Source organism: Bactrocera oleae, chromosome 2, assembly GCF_042242935.1.
Source record: "Bactrocera oleae isolate idBacOlea1 chromosome 2, idBacOlea1, whole genome shotgun sequence".
In the NCBI taxonomy this organism is placed as follows: Eukaryota; Metazoa; Arthropoda; class Insecta; order Diptera; family Tephritidae; genus Bactrocera; species Bactrocera oleae.
Window position 1 is genome coordinate 59,161,113 of NC_091536.1, and position 27,111 is coordinate 59,188,223.

At 35.7% G+C, this 27,111-nt stretch overlaps 1 protein-coding gene across 2 annotated transcripts in view; it reads left to right on the top strand.

The window, feature by feature from the left end:
* Window positions 1-3,294: 3,294 nt before the first annotated feature.
* The window catches only part of LOC106618970 (uncharacterized), a 60,707-nt gene continuing 36,890 nt past the window's right edge, over window positions 3,295-27,111 (top strand). Inside the window, exon 1 of one of the 2 annotated variants that reach the window (XM_036378454.2) lies at window positions 3,295-3,378. The gene's annotated coding sequence lies outside the window, so the exon portion shown is untranslated. The remainder of the gene's footprint in view (window positions 3,379-27,111) is intronic. The other variant, XM_036378455.2, reaches the window with a different exon arrangement.

Below are 27,111 nucleotides of genomic sequence, written 5' to 3' on the forward strand. Positions count from 1 at the left end.
CAGCGCCGATGATTGGAAAAAGAGATGGCATATGTGTATCGCTTCAAAATGAGCTTATTTTGAATGCCACAAAATAAATATTGATGAAGATTAAAATTTTCATTTTATTTACAATTTCGGGAAACTTTCTAGTCTTAATGTATATACTTGTATGTATATACGCAACTACATGATTTTAAACCTTTTTTTGAAAATTAAACTTTGGAATCGCGTGTGTTTATTATCGATTTCGAGGTATTAAGAATGTACTGTAATATACATGGATAAACTAAACAAAATCATTTTTAATGATTGACTTCTGAAACGAGTATTATATGCTACATAGAACAGCATTACATCTTTTAATGGCGATTTCAAAATCAGAATTTATGTGTCAACATTAGTTTAGAAAAAATGTAGCCGCTCTCTCTTCACCTTTTTTAAACTTTATTTTAAAAACAAGGGAAGAATAGCGCTCATCTATAGATCCTGACGGAAGAACTACATCGCTACGTCAATTTAATGTTCAATATAGGTATGGCACTCCTTTAAGTGACTTGATATCAAAGGTATATCTCACAACAGCGTTGCGTATAACCAGAATAATTCCCATTAAAATATATTTCTTTGGTAAAATATTTGTTTTCTTTAGCATGAAAGTAATACCTACAATTAGATCCTTTAAATCGCTTTGATTGATTGTTCTCAAAACCTGATGATCAGTTAGCTCTTGCTAAGTAAAATTGAGTTGAGATTTTATCCCAGTCTTGTGATCCTAAATTTTTACAGGAATCGATTGTGTAGCAGATGAGAGGGCAAAAATAATAATATCTCCACTTAACCATTTAACAATACATAATTCAAAAGACCAACAGAACTGATGCTATTCACTTTTTAATCTAAAAGAACCCAGAATTTAATTAGAAGAATTGTTCCAAGTTGTCAGTGCAAAGTAGCAGAAGTTTTTCTAAATTCAATTAGGGAAGGAATTTATTTTGAGTTGCACCAACTGATTCAATCATACACCTGCAATCCTTCCTATCAAAAGTGAGCAAGAACTTTAGGTATTTTCGGTCCACCGCTTTGCACATGACTTCTGCAGTTTTGCATCCCTAAAGATCATTCCATCAAACTTTAACCTTCCTCGCCATGCTCTTGTTTAGATTGTCGTAAAGACATTTCATGGGTTTACCAATATCGGTCACGTTATTAAGACACAAGCCCTAAACCACTCTTGGCAATCTCGTTCAGTATATAATTGCCATCGATACCTTTGTGACCTGGCACACAGTAAACGTGAAATCGCTTGTTCCTGGTAACACTATCCACTGCTGCCCTGTCCCAAGGCCCTGCCCTATTCTGGCCGATATGCGAACCGATGTTACTGCTTTGGTTGTTGCTTCGCTATCTACGAAGATGTTAACTCTGGAGTTGCCTGCTGATGCATTAGAAGCTAACTCCGCGGCTTTCCCAATAGCAAAGAACGTTGCTTGAAATATACTGCTGTGTATCCCCGCACCAACTCCAACCTTCATTTCCGAGCCATCCGTATAAATGTTTAATATGTTGCGCACAGCTAACATGCCTACATGCATATAAAGCATTACTAGCCTTTTCCACTCTTTCTTCCGCATCGTGCTTCTACAGCCTTTTGCTGTCTAAGACTACCTTAAAGTTCTTGATGTGGTCCTTAAGAGAGAGTTGAAGTGATTTTGTATTTTCTTGTTCTGAACACAAGTAGATTCGTTTTCTCGGATTGGTGGTCATAGATTGTGGACTTCTTCTTGTGGATATATTTGAAGTCATTGGTCTTTAGAGGTATTCATGATATACGACTTGATTTAGTGAGAAAAGGACTCGAAAATTGGGTTAATCGAATTCATTCCTGCAAAAGAAGTCGTTGGGGGCCATTTAAATTATGTTACATTTAGAACTTAATTGTATCAAATTTACTCCACATTAAATAATAAACATTTGAGTTTCCTTAACAATTAGTGTGTTTTTTTTAATTCATATCACTCTTATTGGACAACCCTGTATCTAACTCGATTAGTTTTGGGTGATACAAACAACCGTAAGTGAACAAAACTATTATACTGTGTAGCAACATGTTGCAAGAGTATAAAAGTACCCAACTATTGGTTTTCACAGCACATAATTTTTTTATAATAAATGTTAATTATATATGAGTTAATTAGAGGAATTATTTCAGTCAAACAGCGCTAAAGCGTTAGAATTACAAATGTAGGGTTTGTGGTGATTCGCTAATTATAGCAATTAAAACATTTAATTTTAAACTTTAACTTCATTCGTTTGCTCCACTTTTTTTGTTATTAAAAAGACGGATGATGAATTGTCATGGTATAGCAAGAGAGAAATGATAAAATCCTTTCCGCCTATCAGCTGTTGTTACACGGCTTCGCCTCTGCGTACAGCTGGACGGACCGCAAAAATTGTGTTGAATTTCAGTGAGCAACAACATTTTAAACTGTAGTAACATTTGTGAGCGAAAAAGAAAGGCAAAGAAAATAATGATGGCAAAGTTACAAAGGCAAAAATTGACCAAAAAGGAACTAAACAACAGAACAGCGTCAATAAGATGTATGCGCCTCTGCTTGTATATAGGAAAATACTTATGTATGCACGCAAAATAAAATAACGGCAATTTGATGTAGCGAAGTTCAATAGAAATTTGATAAGCATAATGAGGATAATAGAGCCGATGAGGAGCTTAATGTTGATGGACAATGAATTGGGTGTCGACGCAAAAATGGCATTAATAGGATGTGGGAGAAGTAGCACTGGCAGTGTCTGTCGTGTAATTGTTTCCAATATTGAGTTGTTCCGATGTTCAGCTGAAGTGTGTAGGCATGGCAATGATTGTTTGAAACTCAACACAATAGCAAATTAGAAACCATGTGCGGGTAGCGGGAAAAACATACTAATTATCCAGCTATTAGAAATTGCCAATAAGTAAAAGAAATGAAGTAGTAGCATGAATTGCAACTAAAAGGAGTTTGAAGAGCTAATTAAGGTAAATTTTGTTTAGAAAGAACTATCCTAGTAAGTCAAGCTTCTAATTGTTGCGACGAAAGATATTCAAGAGTAAAGAGTCTGCGATTTTTTTGTGATTTCCATAAATCAATGTTTTTAGTTTACATTAACGATCAAATGTATGTAATGTGTGTGGAAGAATTGCGGACAACACTATCCGGACAGTCCTACTAAATGCGACCCTGTAGACTGGAAACTGACGCGACACTTGGAATAGGAAAACGGGACAATTACTGACAAACGAGAACGTACAGCACTGTTGCAAGTCGTATGTAAGAAAGGACAGACGTGCCACTATACTAAGTTAAGAACGTGTTTCATTTAAAGTAAGGATATCCTACATGTGTAAGTAAATTGTGTGCTGCTCACACGACATGGTGTGCAATTACAGTAGATTTGTTGCATCACTTTAACTGAGTATAACTTTAGAAGAGATGTTTTTTAAGAAAAAGATATTTAGAACTTTTTTGTAGTACGAACAATTTTATAGTAGAATATCAGTTTTTCAAAGTTTTTGCTTTGGAGATAAAATATTTATTGCAAACGATCAACAAATAGGATGTTAAACATATGGGAAAATTAAAATGATTCAAGCACAGTTTAAATTATAAATAAAGAATCAATTTAATGTTATTTTTCTTGTCAAAACTAAAACTTCAGGACTTCTTCTTAAACAAAATCAGCTTCGAAGATTTTTTTCTACAACGTAGATGGTATATCCAATAATTAGTTTCCGAAACAATTAAAGTGTTTTTAATCGTTCATAAATATCTGCGCCATATTCTTAATTTATACAATATATGATCCTTACGTCAAGAAACCCACATTTATACCACACCGCAAGCTAAACAATCAAACTATAGAGTGAATATACAAACAAATAGACAAGGAAGTTTACAATAGATAAGTTAGGCTGAGCTTCTTCTCTCATTTGTGGTGAGTGCCTTGTTATCCAACATATGGAGCAATCGACAAATTTTAAGCCACTCCGAACGTCGAAAAGCTTCTTTGTGGCAGAAATATGCTACATGCTTCGTTCTTGCAGAGTTTACGGCTTGCTTGCAGACGTCAAATGAGTCGCACCATTTTACTCTTTTAATCTCTTACTTTAGATCTAACTATCTAAATTTTTAACCCAACCTTTCGAAGAATTTTTCTTCCTCATAGTAATGGGTCAACTTGGAAACTAAAAAGGACATCAACCGGGCACAGTTTTTGATTAACTAGAAACTCAATTAAGAAGAACTCATAAATGCAAAACGTAAAACTATCTTCATTTTAAATTACAACAATAAAATACTAATATTATTTGTGCCTTGTTAATTATTGAAATGAAATATTCAAAATCGCCTACTCCCAAATTCGTTCGAACAGTGAACGAAATTTAATCGCTTCACAATAATTGAACTCAAAAGGGAATTAATTAGAGCTTGCAATGCCACTGAATTGAGCACAAACAATAAAATTTACTATAATTATATATGTTTCGGCTCATGTGTACTGATAGGTATGTGTGCCCACTTAAACAGATGCATAACTGTTTACTATTATTTAATAAATAATAGCTTTGATAGTGAAACAACACTAATTTGACACTTGTTTTGCTCCAGAGCCTTTGTTTTACCAATTATCATAACAAATAAGTAAATTTGCCGAATTCGGTTAACCAATATATGAAAATATTAACATTAAATTTTGACTAATATAATATTTGGCATATAAGAAGTGTGCGAAGACTAAATGAGACAAAGAGCTTATTGAACAACTGACGTTTTCACTCCTGGTACACCAAATAGTCTTCTGCAGACTTGTGGCCTCTCCGAAGTTTTGGTTTGAAATTTGGTTATTATACTCTCTCTTGCTGCAGAATACATTAGTTCTGTTCACCTATCAGTTCTTTGTAACAACTAAAACTAACCAAAATAGATATAGAGTTATAGTAGAAATCAAAGTGGCTGACTGTCTGCCCGTCTGTCCGTTGGTCCGTGCAAGCGATAATAATAAAAATGGATCTATTTTGAAACTTGGTACATGTATTCCTTGACACCCAAGGCAGGCTAGTATTAAATATGGGTAGTAGTGGATCTTTGTCACGCCCACAAAATACCGTTAATCGAAAAACTATAAAGGGCTATAACTAGGCCATAAATTAATAAACAACTATAATTTCGTTTAAGGTATCGAAGTAGGGATGGGCATATGTGGTTTGAAAATTTAAAAAAAGGGAGCATTACCCCGGCTCTCAATATACTTAAACTCTATTTATATCTCACAAATCACTAACGCTAAGACGTAAGAACAAGTATTTCCTGTTTCTTCTCATAGATTGTGAAAATGGGTGAAATGTTGAAAACTATTCAAGGTGTAATTACTCACTTAATAAATACCTCAGAAGTATTAAATTTCACACCCGAGATGGTAAAAAGGCTGTGTTGCACTAATTGTAGAAATTGCCAATTCTCCGACTAATGTCAATCAAATTTAGTACATTACATTATCTTAACATTTTTATATTAACTGTAAAAGTGAATAGAGGATAACTTCCCATATATCACAACTTTAAATTCAATATGATTCGTTCCCCTAAAGTACGAGTATATAAATCATGCAACAGTCAAGACTTTGAAGTAAATCTTTGTAAAAATAGTACATTAAAGCTAATGACATACTTTCTTCATCCAAAAATTTTCGGCATTCGACCATGCATTTTTAAGATCTCACCTATCGAATTCATTCCATTCATAATCTTGTCGAACAAAGTATATTATAATAAATTCTTTCGAAAAATGATGTATATAAAGTTTGCCCAACAGCTGAAAATATGACCTCGGCTTTATTCATTGAAAATTACGAGAGTAAAAAATTAGTTTGAGTTGACGGCCAACTAACTGGTAAAAATACAATCATCCGTCTGAGTTGTGAGAAGCTTTGATTTCTTTTGACAATTTTAAATGTTATTACGTAAAGTTTTTAGACTCGTTGTTTTCTTCTTCATCATTCCTTTAAATTAAATCCGACATTGATACAAATGAGTCTCAATTAAATTAGTAAGACCTCAACCAAAACAAGAGAATTGAATGAAAAGCCCAAATATTGGAGCAATTAATCTTGGAAAATTAATTTATTCTTGGTTAATACCAGTCAAATATTATCTGAACTGAAGATGGGTCTACCGTAGGTCTGACTTTTTCTCTTATATAAATAAAGATTCCGCTGTCATCGGATGACTATACGCCCACAAACTGGCAATTTAGTCTAGTTCAGTCGCCCTATATGACTATCAAATATAACTCGGATTCACAGTAAAATACATCTAACGCAGATTTGAATTTTACCCGCTTATTTATAACAGATACGGGGGTATCAACAAAACCCAATTTCAAATAGGTAACCGCGGTATTAACAAAACCTGCCACAAATAATACTCTCAATGTGTGGTCAGTCTGCTCCAAAGCATGGACGAAATTGGTTTATTCCTTCCGCTAGATACCGAATATCGAATGTGAGGATCTCCATCCTTTATGACTTTATACTATGTACCACAAATCAGTCAATCGCAATTAAGGGAACATACTTCCCGAGTACAATGTCGTTTAATTACCAATGTCAAAATTATATACTTCTAATATTAATGAAGATATTTAAACGAAACTACCACAAGTACTGGCATACCATAAGCTAATCTGATCCAACAAATTTTACAATTGTAGAAAACACAGCTCTTAACGAGAAGCTTCTGTTCCCCAATCAGCTTCAAAATTTGGGCGAAGAAGTATAAATAATCCAAGTGCTTGTATCTCTGCATGTCCCTCCATTGTCATGGAGCGTCCAAAATGCAGTGTTGGCAAGGATCTGGTATATCCTTTTAAAGTGTCTAATACATTTAATTTAGTGAAATGTCTTAAGCCGCAACATAAGCTGAGCTCTACTGAGAATTTAGCTGAGTTGACAATAATAACACGATTAGCGACAGATAATATTTATGATACATATTTCGACGTCAAGGATGTCCTCAGCTAATGTTATCATAGGCGTATGACAACACGCAGACAATTATCCATACAATTATTGCTAGCAACATTGGAGGCCAAGAGGCACTCAGCCTTTGCATAATAATCTGCTGTGCCAAAGAACCACTTAAACCCTCTTATAGGAGTATGGATGCATACATACGTTCATATGTACAAGAGATTGGACATATTCACTCAATTATACAATCATAAATCTTGGTCTTTGTTACTGATATTGCCACTACTCAAATGTTGCATGTTGTTATTAATAGCAAGTCAATAATTAAAAGTACCCATGCCGAAGGAATTATTCATTGCATATATGCATGACTAATTACATACTTGCATGCGCAGCCAACGTAGGGCCCATGTCTGCCCTCATATTTATGTACTCGTACACATACAAGTAATTCAAAATGGCATAAAATGGCAGAATGAGAAGAGTGAACGGCTCATACTCTTTTACACACTGATGTGGTGTTTTAATAACCAATTTGTTTTGAGCCGTGGTGAACGATATAATTCTATGGGACTTGTGGATCCACTCTAAGGATATTACTTCACAAGAAGAAACAAGCCAGATGACTCCTTATAGATTAAAAATTAAATTGGTTTTCTAATGAAACTGACCAAGGAAATATTCAAAATGGAAGAAATCGTACCTTATTTCCTAGTATATTATATAGTAGCTGTCTTCGATTGGTCATTTCTCTGCTCGCTACTTTTGGGCGCTGCTGTCTTGTCAAATAATTTACATGTGAAAGCAACAACAAAGATCATAGGACATGCTAGCGCAGGGTTGCAATGCAAGTGCTGCCTGTTTGTTTCAACATCTCGTATAGTTTATTCGATTGCCTACTCTCCAATGCTTGACGAATCGAAGAGAGCTAGATATTTCTGACATTAAGAAATCTCATATAAAATCACAAAAGTCACAATTTGTTATTCCCTAAACAGGGTATATTAAGTTTGCCCCGAAGTTTGAAAAATCCCGAAGAAAATGTCGGAGACCCTATAAAATATATATATGTTATTATCAACATGATGAACAGAGTTGATTTATCCATGTCCGTCTGTTTTTCCGTCTGTCCAAACTACTCCCCCAATTTTTAAAATATATAGATCTCCTTTTCTCCCCAAAAAGCTGTTCATTTTTCGAAACCACCGATACCGGACTACTGTAGCATATAGCATACAAACTGATCGACCAATCGAAATCAAGTTATTGTATGAACAAATTTTTTATTTGACAAGATATATTTATTTGGAATGATTTATTGTCTAAGACAACGATTTAGTATTCGAAGAAATCGTTCAGATCGGACCACTATAGTATATAGCTGCCAAGCAAACAAACCGTTCAAAATCATTCATTTTGTATGTGTGAAGGGTAATACGGCATCGGTGCAACCGAAGTTAACGTTATTTTTTTACATCATTGCCGAACTGCAATATAATTCGCTATCGCCGATATCACGATCCCTCGATGAAGGGACGCCATTCCGAGTGTGAAAGATTCATTTTCAGCACAACATAAATGTGACATTTGTTTCGCCCAACATTTCATTCACGTATAGACATTTTTTTATAGAAATTATAACAACCTATTAACCTAGTTTATTCATTTTTTATACCATGTCATAAAATCGTATAACCACATATTTGCATTAAGATATCTACTATACCAGCTATACTCTAAGTGTGTTCCGCGGAACCCTAGGGTTCCGTGATACCTCTGTCGGGGTTCCACAATAATTTAGAAAAAACAAGTAAGGAAGGGCTAAGGTCGGATGTAACCGAACATTTTATACTCTCGCAAAGTCAAATGGTATACTCGTTTGAGATTTCTTTGTGGATTGACTGATATTTTCGGTAGAAGGTCAACTATAGGCACTGGGGTCCACATATTTAGTACTTAGGGGTTTGAACAGTTTTGGTTCGATTAAGACAATTTTTGGCCGCAAGGTGGCATACCATTTGACTTTGCGAGAGTATAAAATGTTCGGTTACATCCGAACTTAGCCCTTCCTTACTTGTTTTATTTGTATTTGTACAAACATGTGTTACAATAGCTGGTACAAAATGTCATAAGTTTGGTATCAACAATTTTACACTTGTACAACCCGTTCGCTCTAAGTTTGCCGGTCTGTGGAATACGCGTACCCTCCCCCATGTGACAACAAAACTTATAATGTGTCATAGTTTTACCCAAATACATACACAATTTTTGTTGTTACAATTAAACGGCTCACCTCTCTGCATGCTCTGTAGTAAACTGCTTCCTAATAGTTCCATGGCACCTGCCAAATTGCGCCGACATTTAGAAACTGTACACCCCGAGTCTAAAGGCAAGAATAAAGAATTTTTTGTTCGCAAAAAAGAGCAGTTATTAGAAAGTCAAAAAAATATGATGCATGTAACACACACTATCAACGAAAAGGCCACGGTGGCATCATATAATATTTAGTTAGCTATCGCATTGCACAAGCAGGTGAAGCGCACACTATCGCTGAGAATTTAATAAAACCATGTGTATTAGACATAACAAAATGTATGCTCGATGAAAAATCTGCAAAGCATCTATCTACTGTTCCGCTATCAAACGATACTGTTTCACGAAGAATCCATGACCTGGCAAGCTACGTCAAACAAGAACTAGTTACACGTCTACAAAATACACGATTCGCCTTGCAAATGGACGAGTCGACTGATGTCGCTGGTTTGGCTATCCTGCTGGTTATTGTGAGATATCCATATAAAAGTTCTTTTGAAGAAGACATGCTTATGTGGTCACCGCTGCTTACAAACACTACCGGGGAAGAAATTTTTAATAAAATAAATATATTCTTTGAAGAAAATAATCTCAGTTGGAACAATTGTATTGACATTTGTACAGATGGGGCCAAGGAGCAGTGTCACGAATGAAAAATAAAGCACCTAATTGTAGTTCCAGTCATTGTATTCTGCATAGACAAGCACTTGCGATGAAGAAAATGCCGTCAAATCTAAAATTAGTTATGGATGAAGCTGTAAAAATAATTAATTTTATCAAATCACGACCACTACAATCCCGATTGTTCTCATTACTGTGTGAAGATTGTGGCAGCAAACATAAAACACTGCTGCTCCATACAGAAGTGCGATGGCTGTCTCGGGGTAAAACTTTAACAAGGCTATTTGAACTCAGAGCCGAGTTACAAATGTTTCTTTCAGCAGATACTTCTTTTAATTTGAAGGACCGTTTGTATGATAAAAATTGGTTGTTTCGATTGTCTTTTATGGCGGATATCTTTCAAAAACTTAACGAATTGAATTTATCGTTGCAAGGCAAACAGATAACAGTGTTTCAGGCCTGTAATAAAATAACTGCTTTTAAAAGAAAATTAGATTTTTGGATAATTTGCATTGGTAAGAAAGAAATAGAAAGCTTTACGTTACTCAGTGAGTTTATAAGCGAAAACGACTTAGAAATGTTCGAAGATGATATGTTTGCAGAATTGGTCAATTATCTCAGTTCGTTGCGCGCATCTTTTGAAAAGTATTTTCCCGAAGAACACAATACAAAAATTAAAGTGAATTCATGGATTCATAATCCTTTTTTACCTAATTTGGAAAAGCCTGAAAACATGTCAAACGAGATATATGAATCTCTTTTAGAAATGTCATCCGATACAAGTATGGAGTCACTATTCAAAACGACGCCTCTCAATGATTTTTGGTGCAGAATCCAAGATGAATATGCAATGCTTGGCCAAATGGCTCTGGATATTCCTCTCCCGTTCCCAACTACATAATTGTGCGAAACAGGATTTTCTACTTATGCAGCCACAAAAATAAAATATCGCAATAGACTGGACTCCGAAGCTGATATGAGACTCCAAATTTCTTCCATCAAACCTGATATCAACCAATTGATGATAAATAATATTTCATACCTCCCACTAGTTAGATTTTTTCTTTTTTAAAGTTTTCTATTATCGTCCCTGCCAAGTGGTGAAGTAAATAATAATTAGTCACTGTTACATTTTACTTTTATTATGCTGATTAATAAAGAATACACTTATAAAAACAATTGTTTTATTGTAGGGTTCCATCAAGTATTTTGCTTCCCAAAAGGGTTCCGTCATTAAAAAAGTTTGAGAATCTGAATGACAGATTGTAACCCCTTGATCTCAGTTTTCAAATACTCAGAACCTCAGTTTTAATGTTGGGAACATTCATGCAACGGCACAACAAAATTAACAGCTGCGACGTCAAAAGTTGCAGATACTTTGAAAACAACGAACTCAAACTTCGGGTCATACAACAGTAAAAATATATCCCTTTAGAAGCGAATAAATGCTAATGAATATTATTTAAAGAAAATATCGCACTCAGCACTCAGAATATTGATGCTCTCACTACCTTAAAAGCATTTTCCATTTTCGAAAAATTAAAGAGCACAAGTTAGATCCCCCAAAAAGTGACAAAAATCACAAAAAGGATTTAATGTAAGTGTTGCAATATACTAAGCCCCTAAAAAAATTGCACAAATGGATTATTGATTGCACAAAAAGTTCAGCCCAAATGTGACACCTGAAAGCGTCGACTATTCACCGACGGAAGCAGAAAGTAAGCGGCAGCTGACACAACAGAACAAAGCACAATGTCCGCATCAAAGCCAAGGCGGTGGTACATAATGTAACGAAAATTTCATTTTTCAATAAAAACGAAGTGCAAAAGAAAAACGTTCGGTTGACATTTTCACTACACAAAATCAAGTTGGACAAAATAGCGAGAGAGAACGCTTGTTGCAGAGTGCAAAATTGCATAAGTGAAAGTGCAGTCAATAAGTTGGCAATTTACCTGAATATTTGAAGTGACCTTTATAGTGAAAACTTTTTCAGCGTATTTCCTCCACCAAAGCATAGTTTGGTATTCTTTTCAAGCGCAGTTTTGGTTTGAAGTTTACCCGTTCAAAACTTTTTTCTGAACTCATGAAAGTGGCGGTTAGAGGTTGCTTTAAGTTTTTGTTATGTTCAAGCTTAGTTCTTGAATATGCAAACTTTCTAATTGAATCTAGACTTGCGCTCGGCAAAAACGTAGTTTGGATTTTCCATGCCTTGCTCTTGGATAAGTGGATGCCGTGTGGTAACCGCTAACAAGCAAAGTTGGCTAATTAATATGCGCATCGTAGTGGCATCCTAAAGAAACTCATTGACCTGAGTGCACATGTAAAACAATTATAGGTCGCACTTTAAATACAATTATATTTACTTATGCTGTTTTATTTTTCACTCCAAAAGAAGTAAACCCAAATTACATTGATCGCAATTAAAGTGTCTACAAAAACAAAGATTGTGAGAAAAAATATGTGGGATAATCAAGGCAGCCAATACCTTCGATTCATTAACACTAATAAAAACAAGAAAAAATGTTAGCTTTGGCTTCACTGAATCTATAATACAACAAGTAAGGAACCGTTAAATTCGGATGTAAAAGAACATTTTATGCTCTTGCATCTTTCAGAAATCAAAGCCCGGGAAATTCCTTCAGGTGCTAGCAAAACTGTATATTAAATCCCTTATTCAATGAAATCATGAATAAATTGCAATCAAATTTGGTAAATACTTGTATGTTATACCACTTATATTGATAGCCACAAACTTAGACTTAGTTAGATAATATATGTATGGATATTAACTCGGCCGAAGAAGCACAAATTTAATATATTGAGTTGATGTGGAAAATGTCACCAGAGAATCGAAACTCATTATATTAAGGATATGATGTATTGACCAAGTTATAGACCAATTTCAATTTATTAATTTAGCGCTAAATCCCCGACCGACACATGGATTTGTTTGAATAACGAATAGTATATGGGAGATGGGTGTAGTATTGACCCGATTTTATCAATTTTTTAATTTAAATTGAGATAACTGACATATATAGAATTTAGTAAAAAGTTCGTTCAGTTCATCTAAGAGATGGCGTTATTGTCCATAGTACTAGTGTTACGTGTCGCATCATGTCATACTATACGGCGCTGAAAACGTGTTTATTCACGCTAAAAGTTTGTCTTCTACAATTTTTCAATTGATTTACTCAGTATGTTGTGAGCGCTCGTCAAAGATGGAGATGGAATGAGAAAATTCGCTATATTTTACAATTTTTCTTCGATCAAGGCGAAAAAGCAGCCAAAGCGGCTGAAAAAATTAATTTAGTTTATGGGCCCGATACTGTAAACGAACGTTTAGCACAAAAGATGTCAAAGATGCACCACGCGTCGGAAGGTATGTCGTCGGAAATTGCGATAAAATTATGGAAAAAGTGGAAACAGCCCGCACGTGAGCACTTATTTAATTGCTGAGGAGCTAAAGATAAGCCAGAAAACCGTTTGGAACCATTTGCATAACCTTGGATTCAAAAAGAAGCTCGATGTTTGGGTGCCACATGAACTAACGCAAAAAAACATGATGGACCGAATTTCCATCTGCGAATCGCTGCTGAATCGCAACAAAATCGACCCGTTTCTGAAGCAGATTATGACTGGCGAAGAAAAATGGATCACTTACGCAACATCGAGGGCAAACGGTCGTGGTCAAAGCTCGGGGAAGCGGCCCAGATGGTGGCCAAGACCGGATTGACGGCCAGGAAGGTTTTGCTGTGTGTTTGGTTGGGATTGGAATCATCTACTACGAGCTGCTCCCCTATGGCCAAATGCTCAATTCGGCCCTCTACTGCCAACAACTGGACCCCTTGAAGGCAGCACTAATCCAGAAGAGACCATCTTTGATCAACAGAGGCCAATCTGTGTTCCATCAGGACAACGCCAGGTTACACACGACTTTAGTGACGCGCCAGAAGCTCCGGGAGCTCGGATGGGGGGTTCTAATGCACCCACCTTATAGTCCGGACCTGGCAAAGTGATTACCATCTTTTCCTGTCCATGGGTTAATGGTGAGAAGTTGGCCTAAAGAGAGACCTATGAAAATTGGCTCTCCGAGTTTTTTGCCAATAGGGACGCAACCTTCTACGAGAGGGGTATTGACCGATATTTTCGGTAAAAATGTAAAAAAATAGGTACTGGGGTTCACATACCATATTCGGTACCTCGTTCAGGCCTGAACACTTGGACTATCATCGATAAACAGTGGTCCTTGATGGAGCTTCATGGCCATAAATTTAATTAAATTCATCGATGCATGGTTGCTGAGTTAATCCTCGTCGAAAGTTGTAGAAAAGCACCAAAATGATCGCGATTTAATTTCATTTTTTGGCCGATGTGAATATTTTAAGTTTCTGTAAACATGCCAAAACGTTCAGAGTATGTATAACACCAAAAATTTCTAAACAACTTTACTATAAAGTTGGGAGTTGCCAGATTGCACGCTACATTTGCCAATCCCGAAATATTAAAGGCAATCTACGTATTATACGACGAACCAGTTCCCACTTCCACTGCTACACTCAACATTGAAAATCAACTCTGCATACAAAAACTACTTTCACTATCATTAAAGGTGTACCAACAAACAGTATGTATAAGGAAAGCTTTTCCGTCGGAATCGACCTTTTATATTTGTTATTAAGTGTATTGTAGAACTAATCGCACACATATTATGAGTTACGTTGCTACAGTTTATTGTAAAAGATATTTCCTTTAAAGGAGATCTGTTGGTATACGGATAAGTAGACCAGGGTTATCACTTTCGGTATATATCAATATAGGAATAATTATGGACCGAAGACGCGATTTTGGGGAAAGAGTTCAATACCCTATCTGATACCTTAATTGCCCATTGCAATGTCAAATTAACTAGTGAAATTTAAAATAATGATATATGGGATGTAGGCGTTTAAGCTATTCCCAGCTTTGTGATCGTGATTTAATTTCCACCAACGAACGCTGTCGCGCTGTCAAAATCAATAAAAAGATTCTTTTAAAACTGGGTTCCCTTCGGCAGGGGAAAACTACAAACTTCAAACCATATTTCTTTCGAAAAATTATTAGATGTTTAGGTTTGACTCATTAGCCCCTTTACTTGCCGAATATCTTCATGCTACAATTGGGAGGAGAAGATCGGTCAAACATCTAACAGTTGCCACAAACAACCGTTAAGTGAACTAAACTGTTCGGTGCTCTCTACAAAGTTTTGGGAGAGTATGAAAATAGGCAAAGTGATCCATTTCTCTCGCGATAAACATATATGTGTGTATGTATGCATTGAATCTTTAATCAAATCCATTTGGTTCACAAAAAAAATCGATTAAACATTAAAACTTTTGTAATCTATTTGTGAAGTAAAAAGAGATTTTTTAATATTTAAACCGCTTTCTTTGTAATTCTAAAATCCATTTTATTATCCGCAATTCATTCCACTTGGTGGCATATTCCTGAAATCGCAGTCATCGATCCCAAAAACACTGCCCAATCATCCGAATTAAATCGACATCTTTGTGCTGGCAAAATTTGCAAATTATTGAAATTATCGTTAAATTTCATTTCTGCTGTTACAAACACAAACACAACTTTGGTGTTTCATTCCAAAGTGCAATATCATGCCAAGCTGAATAATTGAAATGCGAAGCACATACACAATATAAGCCAACACAATTCATTAAAAATAAAAGAAAATGTTTATAAAGAATACGAAAACATGTAAACAGAAACCAAATAAAACGTTCCACAACCCCAGCAATCAATGAAATAAAAAATTCGCAATGGCACTCAGCTATTATCAGGCCGTAACACGAAGGTACAGTGGACATAAGTTCACATTTTCCCTTTCTCAACGTTGTTGCCTTATCGCCGATAGACGGCATCGCAGTCGAGGTTTCGCAGTGATTGTCAAAAGGGAGAAAAGTTTGAATTGATAATTACCAATGCGGTGTTGCGACAGACGACCGGCCGACTGCAGGTGACCCGCCGCTGGCCTAAGAAGTGGTCCAGACAGTTGGCGGCCACAGACACTTGTCCGTGATAGCAGCTTTCGAATGTTCTTTGATTTATCTATGTACCGTTATTCACTTCTGTATACTTTATCTGAGTGAATGTACTTCGGTATATCGCAAGTCACACGGTGTCATCTCTGTATTGCCGCTAGTCAACGCCTTTTGACCATGAACTTGGCCGAATGCAGCACTGACGTTAACTCACACACTCACGCACAAGCACATTAATACTGAAAAATACTTGGCTGCAAGTTTTTTCACACATTCTTCGTATTGTTTGTGCCAAAATTATTTATTTATTGTTTGTACACAAGTTTGCTTTACCATTTCCATTGGAAGCAGTGGTTTTGACTGGCTGCCTTTTTCTTTTTATTGATTGCAAATATTTATCCAAACAATTTATGTACCAAATGTTGTAAGTAATGTTTGCCATTAAGTTTGAAAGGGCTCCGCATAGAATTCATTCAGCCAAAAATGGCGCATATCACTGCAGCTGTGACTAAATTGAATATTTCATCGAGAGAACTATGCGAATTTGTTGATGAGAGTTGGAGAGTTGCATTACCATCGCGTCGTAACAAGATGCTAGGGTCTACATGGGGCCTATCACCTGGCCTCATGCACTAGTGTTACACAGTGGTAGTCAAACCAATATTGCTTTAGAATGCTTCATTCTGATATGAAATACTTTAAGAGCATACAGTATCGCCAAATCATGTGCAAGAGGACGTTTGACGGATGGGCATAAGTAACGCCAATACATGCAGAAAGTGCAGAGAAGTAGGCATGAGAGAGACGCTGGAACATTTCCTATGCATATGTTCAGCTTAATCTAGAACTTGTCTTAGATATATAGGAGCTTCCCAGTTTAAGGGACTAGATGAAGTATCAAAATTAAATATCAAGTCGCTCTTAAAGTTTGCAAAACGCGTTGACGTTCTGTATGACGAATTCTTCAGCTCAAATTAAACTGAACTTCCATCTGGCATTAGTAAGAACCTGTAGGTCTATGTCTGGCGTTACAGCCGGCCGGTATAACCTAACCTAACCTAACATTTTTTGTTAATTTCCAACTCATCTCTCCATGTCAGTAATGATATGACATAATACATTTGTTGCTTGATATTCTATTAACCCACTCGACTCCAACGTTGCCTGTGAACAATTTCAGTTGGTTTATGTGTCTACTCTAAACGTGAAATTCAAAAGTAGCAGTGAAATTGGTAATCAATTTCACCAACAAATCCAAAAAATTAACAATTATATATTGCATATTTCTAAGCAAAGATTTATCTTAACATTGTTATAGCTGAATGTTTTTATTAAAGCTATACCTAATTCGAATATCCTTGCGATATTATTGCGATTGATAGTTTGTTCAATAAGCTATTCTTCAACGCTCGCCGAATCTAAGACAACTAATAATGAGCAAAGGAATAATTTTCAAAGTTGTAATTTTTTATTGTTGTAGAATTCTGCTGTAGAGGAATTTTGCAGAGATTGTCGAAAGAGGGAAGTCTATAGAGGGTTATAAATACAGAGTATTTAGATAAAGAAAAATACTTTGACAATCGATCATGTGTAAATTGTTTTTATACTCTTGCAACATGTTGCTACAGAGTATAATAGTTTTCTTCACTTAACGGTTGTTTGTATCACCTAAAACTAATCGAGATAGATATGGATACTTTTAGTTATATATATATATACATGATACGTCCGTCCGTCTGTCCATATGTACATATCTTCCGAACCGCTTAAGATATATCAACCTAACTTGCTCAGAATAAAACATTTTATCACGACTTTAAACTCGGTGAAAATTGCGGTTACAACCAGTCTAATTTCCATATAATAAACTTTTTACTAATCATCAATAAGGTTATCAAAATAAAACTTTCCGCAAATACAGGTTGGTTGCAAAGTTTCTGCTCTCATCAAAAAATAGTACTACTAGATCAAAATTTTTCTTCCCAAGTTGGTACATCTGTCGTGAGAACACATGCAAAGTTACAAGTCATTCTGTCAATTACTTCTTTGTTTACAAGCCATTTGAAACTGGCGTGTCAGAGTATTTTGTTAATATGGAAAATGCTTTATTTTGGAAGGATTAAAGCAGAGAAAATTTATGAGCAATTGTTAAAAGTGTATAAGGAGTCCTCACCTTCAAAACGCATCGTTGAATTTTGGGCTGGTGAATTTAAACGTGGTCGTACTAGGCTTGAACACGGTCAACGCGATGGAAACCTCAACTACACCAGAAATCATTAAACAAGTTCATAATATTGTTAGTGAAGATTCAAGTTTGACTAAGCGTGAAATTGCTAATGCCATAGGCACTTCATATTCTACATGGAGAAATACATTTGAAAAAGCTGTTTGGGAAGATAGTGCCGCACACATTAACAATTCAACAAAAACTGGATCGAGAACAAATTTCTCAGCATAATTTGGAGCGATTTAAGCAGAATAAAACCGATTCTTTGCATCGTTTTATAACTATGGATGAGATTTGGATCTACCAATATGATCCTAAATTGAAGAGGAACAAGAACGTTTACAGTGGACTAAAGCTGATTGTTCAGTTCCAAAGAAAGTGAAGTCACAACGATCAACAAATAGCATCGGTTTTTCGGATGCAAAAGGAATTTTGTTGATTGATTATCTGCAGAAAGGTAAAACATGCAGATGAAAAAACTCGTGAGAAATGACCTGTTTTGCAGCACAAAAAAATCATTTTTCTTCAAGACAATGCACATGCTCACAAAGTTGTTTTAACAATAACAAAATTCAACGAATTAAAGTACGAATTGCTTGAGCATTCATCATATTCACAAGATTTGGCTCCCAGCGACTACTTCCTCTTCAGAAACCTGAAACCATTTTTTCTTGGAAAGCGTTTTTCGTCGAATGTAAAAGCTATTACAGCCTAAGACGGGTATTTTGCAAAGCTTCCGCAAAGTCATTATAGGGATTGCATAAAATTATTGGATCATTGGAATAAGTGTATTGAAGTCAACGGAGAGTATATTTCGAGAGCAGAATCTTTGCAACCAACCTGTAGTGCCTTCAGGTATTTCATTTTACGTCCAAAAATTGTCGAAATTGCATATACCTAACATAGATATTTTCAAACCTCCGCTTTACTTTGTACAGCATCTATTGCCCAATATGTAAGAAATCTTAATGAAATTCACTAAAAATCTTTTTCTAATCATTCCTTAAATGAATGGAAGCACGGCGATATTTTCCTGAGTTTGGAATAAAGTTTTGTCAATACCTGAAGGTATTCATCCGCCTTTATCCCTTGCAAGTTGCTATAGTATGAAATGTTCGGTTACACTGGAAAGTAGCCCTTTCTAACTTCTTTCTGCCGCTTTGATAAAAAAATTATTGATTTTTTCACAAAAATATGTATGGGATGAAAGAACTCGGTATTTGCTTCAAATTACCATTACTCAAAAGGTAATCCAAAAAGGTTTGAATGGTTTAGTTTACGATTTTACGATGCACATACATTGTGTAAAAAGTTTTCGGAAATTGTCATTTAAACTGCCCGCACTGAATATTTTTTAGCAATTTTTTTTTGTTAAGTTGGTAGCACTGTCCTTAATTACTACGCCAAAAATAAGCGCGATCTGTCAAGCAGTTTGTTTGCAGCAGCTGTTGAAATCGCCTGTGAAGCAGCTCGTTTGATTTTGACCGATAATTTGGGCATGAGACGCGTCTATGCTCAGCTTATTCCAAAAGAGCTGAATCTTTTGCAAAAAGACCGCACCGCGCTGTAGCTGTGAACGGTTTTAAGCTCAAAAACTCTTTCAGTACCATCGATCAACCACCGCATCCACCGGATTTGGCCCCATGCGACTTTTTTTTGTTTCCAAAACTCAATTTACCACTCCGTGGAACCCGTTTTGACTCGATTGAGGCCGTAAAAGATAATTCGCAGAGGGCACTGAAGACGATCCCGGACAGCGCCGATGATTGGAAAAAGAGGTGGCATATGTGTATCGCTTCAAAACGAGCATATTTTGAAGGCGACAAAATAAATATTGATGAATGTTTTCGTTTTATTTACAATTTCTGGAAACTTTCTGATCACAATGTATATTGGCGAAGACACCTGTCATTCTTATTGTTCGAGATTATCTTCGGTTATAGTATATTAGGTTAGGTTAGGTTAGTCTGATAGGCTACTGAGCCACACAAAGACCAATTTTGGTCCTTTTCGATACCAGATGGAGCTCAGTTACGAAGTCCATGAAAAGTAGACATCCTTTAGGATGCCTGCGCTTGATGCCTCACTATTGATGCCTCTTCCAGTGTCTCATACCATGGGCTTCTAAATGCTTAAAGCGTAGCATTGTCAAAGCTGAACAAGTGCACAAGAGATGTTCCATTGATTCCCTGGTCCAAGATTTTCTCTAATGTATTCAGCAGGAAGAATATAAAGCTTATAGGCTAAACTCTTTCGAGTAGGTTGCCTCCTTTCGGTATGAAAACTACACTAACCTCTCTCCATGAGTGCGGCACATAGCTCAACTTCAGGCATCTCCTAAAAATGGATTTTAGCCCCGGCACATTTTGCATTAGACAAAGCACATTTTGCAACATGACTAGAATTATTCCATCCATACCTGCTTGAGTCGCAAGGTAAAGCACGCGTAGTGAAAAGCTGTATTAAGAGCATTTGTGAACATAGCTCCCCACAAAGTCAAGTTCTTCTTGTTATTCACGCAAAGAGTAAGTCTCTTGCCTAATAGTATCTGCCTGTAGAGATCCTAGTCTGGGATTTCTCCTAATGTTGTGTCTGACCTCTCCTTCAGATCTAATATAGAAGTAGATATACATTTGGTCAGAGAAGTACAGTTTGCTTAGCACCCTCCAGTTCTCTACAATTGCATCTATACTGGTATATAGCGTTTTGACGAGGACGTTTATGGAGGTAGGTCCAATAAAGGTAGGTTCCTCACTTCGATTGGCTGTCGCTAGATTACTTTGTAAGATTAAGTTAAGGAGAAACTCACCTCCCTGTTTGATGGCATCAGCATCCACAACCAACGCCTGCTTCCTTCTGCTGGATGTAACCGCCAATGGTTAATGGATGTAACCGCCAATGGCTCATCCTTGACATCCGTCAACGGCCTTACCTCACGGTGCTCCAAAGCACAACGTATCAAAACAATGCGTTGATAAGCGCCCCAAATAATACGAGCTATTTGCAAGTATTAATTTAGTTACCAGTGGCCAGTGTGTAGGGGCACACCGACCATCTTAGTAGGATTCGAGGCCGACCTAAAACCTCTTCCGTTTTCGGGTACGGAACCCAGTTGCTTGTGCAACTTCTTTTTTTAACTGAAAATTCAGTTTTTCCAGCATTTAGGTTTAAACCATAGCCACCACGATACTCCCCAAAGGGCCGAACCCAATGAGCAGATTGAACCGAAGTCCAAGGGCATTCTGCTCCCCGTGGTACCAGAGTTGAGCCTCCGGTAAGACTGTGTAGCCGAAGCTACTGCCAGTTGAGCCCCGCCTTACTCAATGACTGGTGACATTTGTCGCTTGAACTTCAAATGTCTTTTTATTTGGAATCTCATTTAAAGTCTATAATATCAGCTCAAGCTAAGTATTATAGCACTATTTCTGACATCATTTACTATGCTGATATTCTGGGCAAAATAAAATAACAGTCATAGTGTATTTGGCTTTTAGTCGCCTTTTACGACAGGCATGCCTTCCCGCTGGTAAATTCTTACCCCTACCCGCAGGGGGTACCACAACCGACAAGTATTCTGTGGAAAGACTAAAGTCTATATAAGAATATAGATTTTTGTTCTCTAATATAGCCGTTCTTACTTCATCATGTCATGATTTCGACTCCGCTAAACCATCCTGCTCTATCAAATGACGGCATGGGTGCGTTTGGCTCTGAGTCCATCCTTGAAAAGCTCATAGCTTCATCTCCACTATTTTTTACCAGTGTTGAGTTTCCACAAATATTTCTTAGTTGCAATTACCTAGAAATCCCTTAGACGAACGTATTTCTGCTATGTTTTAGTGTTCATTTTTTATCTTCAGCTACGTACGACGTATTCGCTTAATAAAATTGTTTGATGAAATTTGCCTAAGCACTATCTTGATTTAAGCGTTTGTAAATGAAAATTTTCTTTCAGTTATTCTTGTGAATTTTCATAGCACTGCGCCAAGAATTGATTTAAGTCATTTTATCTTACAGGATTTTCGCATGGAGTTAAGCCTCAAGAAAATTCAATTAAAATTCACCAAATTACAACATATAGCTGTAATGTTCGCAGAATAACTGAGCGCTGCCACATACAACCGTGTTTCATTTATAGTGAACGGGGACTGTAGCTCAAAAGTAATACTTCCAACGTTACTTCGAATATCATTGAGTTACTATATTTACATACAGACATTATTGCATGAATGTTTTTCGTAAAATTTTGTACAAGTCCCAGTCGGTGATCAGAGAAGGTAACTCAATTTTTTATGAACACGCAACATGATGCACAGAGTATAATGTAGTTGTTTGTATCGAGATAGATATGTACTTATCTATCATGTACCGATAATCGAATTGATTTTGCCATTGTTACGCCTTTAGTTTAAATATTTGACGATGGGCGTATTCTGACGTGGGCACAGCGAATTTGGTCCATAATATATACATTGCGTCCTCATTGCACAGTTTAAGAACCCCTGTAACCCCAACCATCGAACACCATTTTGAATCTTACCAGCTTCTTTTACTTTTTAATAATTACCTTCAGATCATACATATTAGTTAGAAGTCGACGTATCTCAATAAAATGAGGCGAAAATATTTCGCATTCTCACTAAGCAACTTGTCAACTTGACATTAAAATATATACGAGTGTGTATTTCAGATGTAAAAAAGTTCCCTATGACGTCACTTCATTCGGTACCAAAAGGGAGCGCAACCGGTTCAATACTTCACGTAGAAACGATTGTTAATTTCATTGGCAACAATTTTTAAACTCTCGCAACATGTTGTGCAGAATATAATAGTTTTGTTCATCAAACGGATATTTGTATCAACTAAAACTAATCGAGATAGATATGGAGTTATATATGTATATGTAAATGATCACAATGACGAGTGACTGTCTGTCCGTGCAAGCGATAACTTGAGACATCTTAATGAAACTTGGTACACGTATTTTTTGGTACCCAAGAAGAGTTTGTATAGATGGGCGTAATCGGACCACTGCCACAACCACAAACCGCCATTAAACGAAAACTTAAAAACAGTCTTAATTAAGCACTAATTTAAGATACAAAACTGTAATTTTGTGCAGGAGTTCGAAGTGATGAGCGGTAGTTATAGGGTAAACATTTTTTAAAGTGGACGTGGCCCCGCCCACTATAATAATTTTTAAATGTACACATCTTCCAAAACACTAAAGCTACCTCAACCAAACCTGCTGAGAGGAAGTTCTTTTAGCATTTCCTTATACACTATGAAAATGAAACAAAAATAATAATAACCACGCTCACTTCCCATATAACGGTTATGTTGAATTACTAAAAGTGCGATAAATCACTGAATAAAAGGGCAACAAGCATTAAGTTTTACAACTAAGATGGTAGAGAAGGATTTTAAGGGAGCCGGTGTAAAAATTGGACAATATGTGTGGCACCGCCCGATTTTAGATAAAATTGTGTATTTCAAGAACTACGTAACCAATTTCAAATTTTGTGTTTGAGGTTAACCTAATATTTCTATTGTACATTATGAAAACGGGCTGATTCGGTTTACAACCACCCTTCTTCCCATATAATAAATTTTTACATGCTATCTGATTTTTTAACTTTACAGTATACAAATCAAACATCAAAGAAGTTGTTAGGGTATAAATTTGCACAAATAGTGTCCTCAAGGTACTTAATCTCACTTTTTAAAGATTCAGACACCAAATATGTAGACACCAGTGCATATGGGTGTTTTACTGCACATATCGGTCAATCTATGATTTCTGGTATTAAAATTCGGGGAGAATATTTTTGCGATAACAAAATCTCCTTGTGCCAAAAATGCGTAAAATCGGGTCAATACTTTCCTTAGACCCCAAAGTAGCGAGAGTATATAATGTTCGGTTATACCCTAACTTAGACTTCCTTACTTGTTGCAATTTAACTTTGAAGGTAATATTTCACAGCTCCTTGATTCTCGTACTACAAAAATAGCATATGCATAAAATAATGATCAGTTGCGATCGAGCCGACCCTTTCTTACTTGCTCAACTTGTTTTGGTGATATTTTCGTTTCGTTCAATGTGTTGTTTAAATATTATCAATTCACTTCAATTGATTTCGACAATTTTCTTCCCACTACTTGGAAAGAATGGTATTTAATTGCATTTTAAATCTTAGTTTCTTTATTCATTTACAACAACCAATCATATCACTAAGAAACCAAACGACAGCTGAATAGTGTTCAATTGTTGAAAATAAAAACTTTAAGGAGTACCAACAACTCGTTTGACTGTGGCTTTATGTAAGTATATCCATATATAATAGTTTATACGATAGTAATGAAACATATCTTGGAAACACTTAATCTGTTTGTAAACACCAAAGGGGTTTATAAGATTATGTACGGTTATCGGCTGATTATCTATTCAGTTAATTTAAAGTAATAATATGTGTAAGCTGGTTCCTTACGTGCTTTGTTTAATATTAAAGTCAAAAAAATTGGCAAACGGTTAATGTGCCCTTAAAAGACAAAACCGATGAGTCGAGAGGTTTCTTTTTCGTAGTGATACAAATATTAATTAATTTTTAAATTTTATTAAAAAACACTCGAATATTTTAGTTAACACATGCTTGGAATTATTAATTTACAATTCATAACTGTAGATTTAGAAAAACAGAAGAAGTTGAATTCCGAGCAACCACTTTAACCAAATTTGGTGATTAACATTATCTTGGCATTCCTATGTTACGGTGTGAAAACGAGCGAAAACGAATCAGAACCACGCCTACTCCCCATTTAATACAATTTTTAATTCCATATGATTCTTTAAATTCCCCGTATATCAGGTCTAAAATTCGTCATAATCGGATACAAATTGCTCAAGTCTATGGGATTTTGTGCTTTTGGCAGACTTTTTACTGAAAATATCGATCAATATTAGATAGAAAATGGGAAACATTGGTCAACGAACGCAAAGGTACTTTACACTACATATAATGTCCGAGTGTGTGTTATCTTCATAAAAATACGTGGAAACATGATTACGAATATATAATACTTGAGTAATATCACAAGATATAATTATTTTCGACTTTTTAGCGGATTTTAAATCGTTTGTGTCAATATACAAGTATGTGATATTTCAATGTTTGTATATATGGTACATAATTAATATGTATGAATAAGAATGAAATCAGTCTAAGCCCCGTATCCCTAATATAATGATTTTTGTTTCATTGGTTTCTTCCTCATTTACCCATTTTGCAAGGATAAACTCCTTAATAAAATGCTCGCGAAGAAAATACAATTTCGACTAGTTGCCAGATCAAGAACTTGTAGAATAATATTAAATTGAGTTTTAAACTTAAAAACGTTTTTATCGTAGAGGACTGTTTTTGAATTTAAAAAAAAAATGTATTCACTGCAGTTGTGTGGAGTTGTGAGTGTTAAAAACAAGGTCTGAGAATTGTTCACTCTAGGTAGTGACGGGGTTATTTTTGTAAACTGTGTGAACTCTAGAGCAATGTTACACAGAATGATTTCAGACAGATTAAGAATATATATATATAGTCCAATAGTCCAAAGTCCAATTTTATGAGAATTGTTCACGAGTGACACAGAAAATCGTAAGCTTAAATGAAGTCATCTTATTGGATTTTTAATTCAGTAGATCGATAAAATTGAAATTGTAAAGGATTAGTTTCGAGGAATGAAACAGAATATGTTTTATGGTTGATCTATAGGCTGTCCATAAAAAATATCCGTAAAATTTAGTTGTTGACACTACATAAATTTCAAAAACAATTATTTCCAGTATTCGACCAATTATTATCTCCAGTATATGTAAATATATAGACCATATTGTATGTACATATGACGACCCTGCTGAATATCACGTAAAACAAACTAATTGATGGAAATTCATCAGCCTGTATTTGGTTGTGGTGTTTTTCGTTTCTCCGCTGCTTTCTGGCCAACTTTCCGTCTTCTTGGCTTACAGTCAGTTTAGTTTTATTTAGATACAAAAAGATTTCAGCAAACGCCGTCGTTCGTTGCACTTTAAATTCGTATTACCACAAAGAGCCAAAACTTTTCAACAGATTTTCAATTTAGAATTCGACATCTACAACTTCAAATTCATTTCAGACACAATGGCTTTTGGGCAGAAACTTTGATAGCCAAACTTGACTTTCCATTTGCTGCAAAGCTTTGTTTGGATTGACGCAGATTTGAGCGAAAAGTTGGACAGTTCGAAGAAATAATAAGAAAACATATTACTAATGCGGAAACTACCAACACAGTACAAAACCACAAAACTCAATAGCGATAATCAAGACTTGTGTGAATTTAAATGACAGCAGATGCAATACTTGTAGTTTGAGCAACTCTGCAAAGAATTGATTATTAAGGGACTCAATTCAGTAAATAAACTAATGAATATGGTAATTTTAAATGAAGTTGTTGGTTGCAATCCCACAGAGTTTTAAATTAAATGGAGTATGTTGAAATGAGATAGTACGAACAGAAAAGTAAAATATTAATTCATTAAAAAGAACTCGTAGGGTCTTGGTTTGTATATATATTGGTTCAAAACCAGGTTTTAATTAATAGAAAGCTTTTAAATCAATAACATTAAGCTATTTTCTAGATCTTCCAAATTGCATTTCTGACATAAAGCGCAATATGAGGATTCTCGACGATTGCAGGTCTATTGACGTATAGTATAAAGCCGAATATTAAAAATAAAATAAATTTTAATATTGCTAAGCTTGACATATTACGATATCTGCACAGCCTTCGCAGTGATTCCTCAGCAAGTGTAGTCGTTAAAACGCCGCTTTAAGCGCAGACTTTGTATTTAGTTCCGAATTGAATTCTTTTGACTCCAAACAA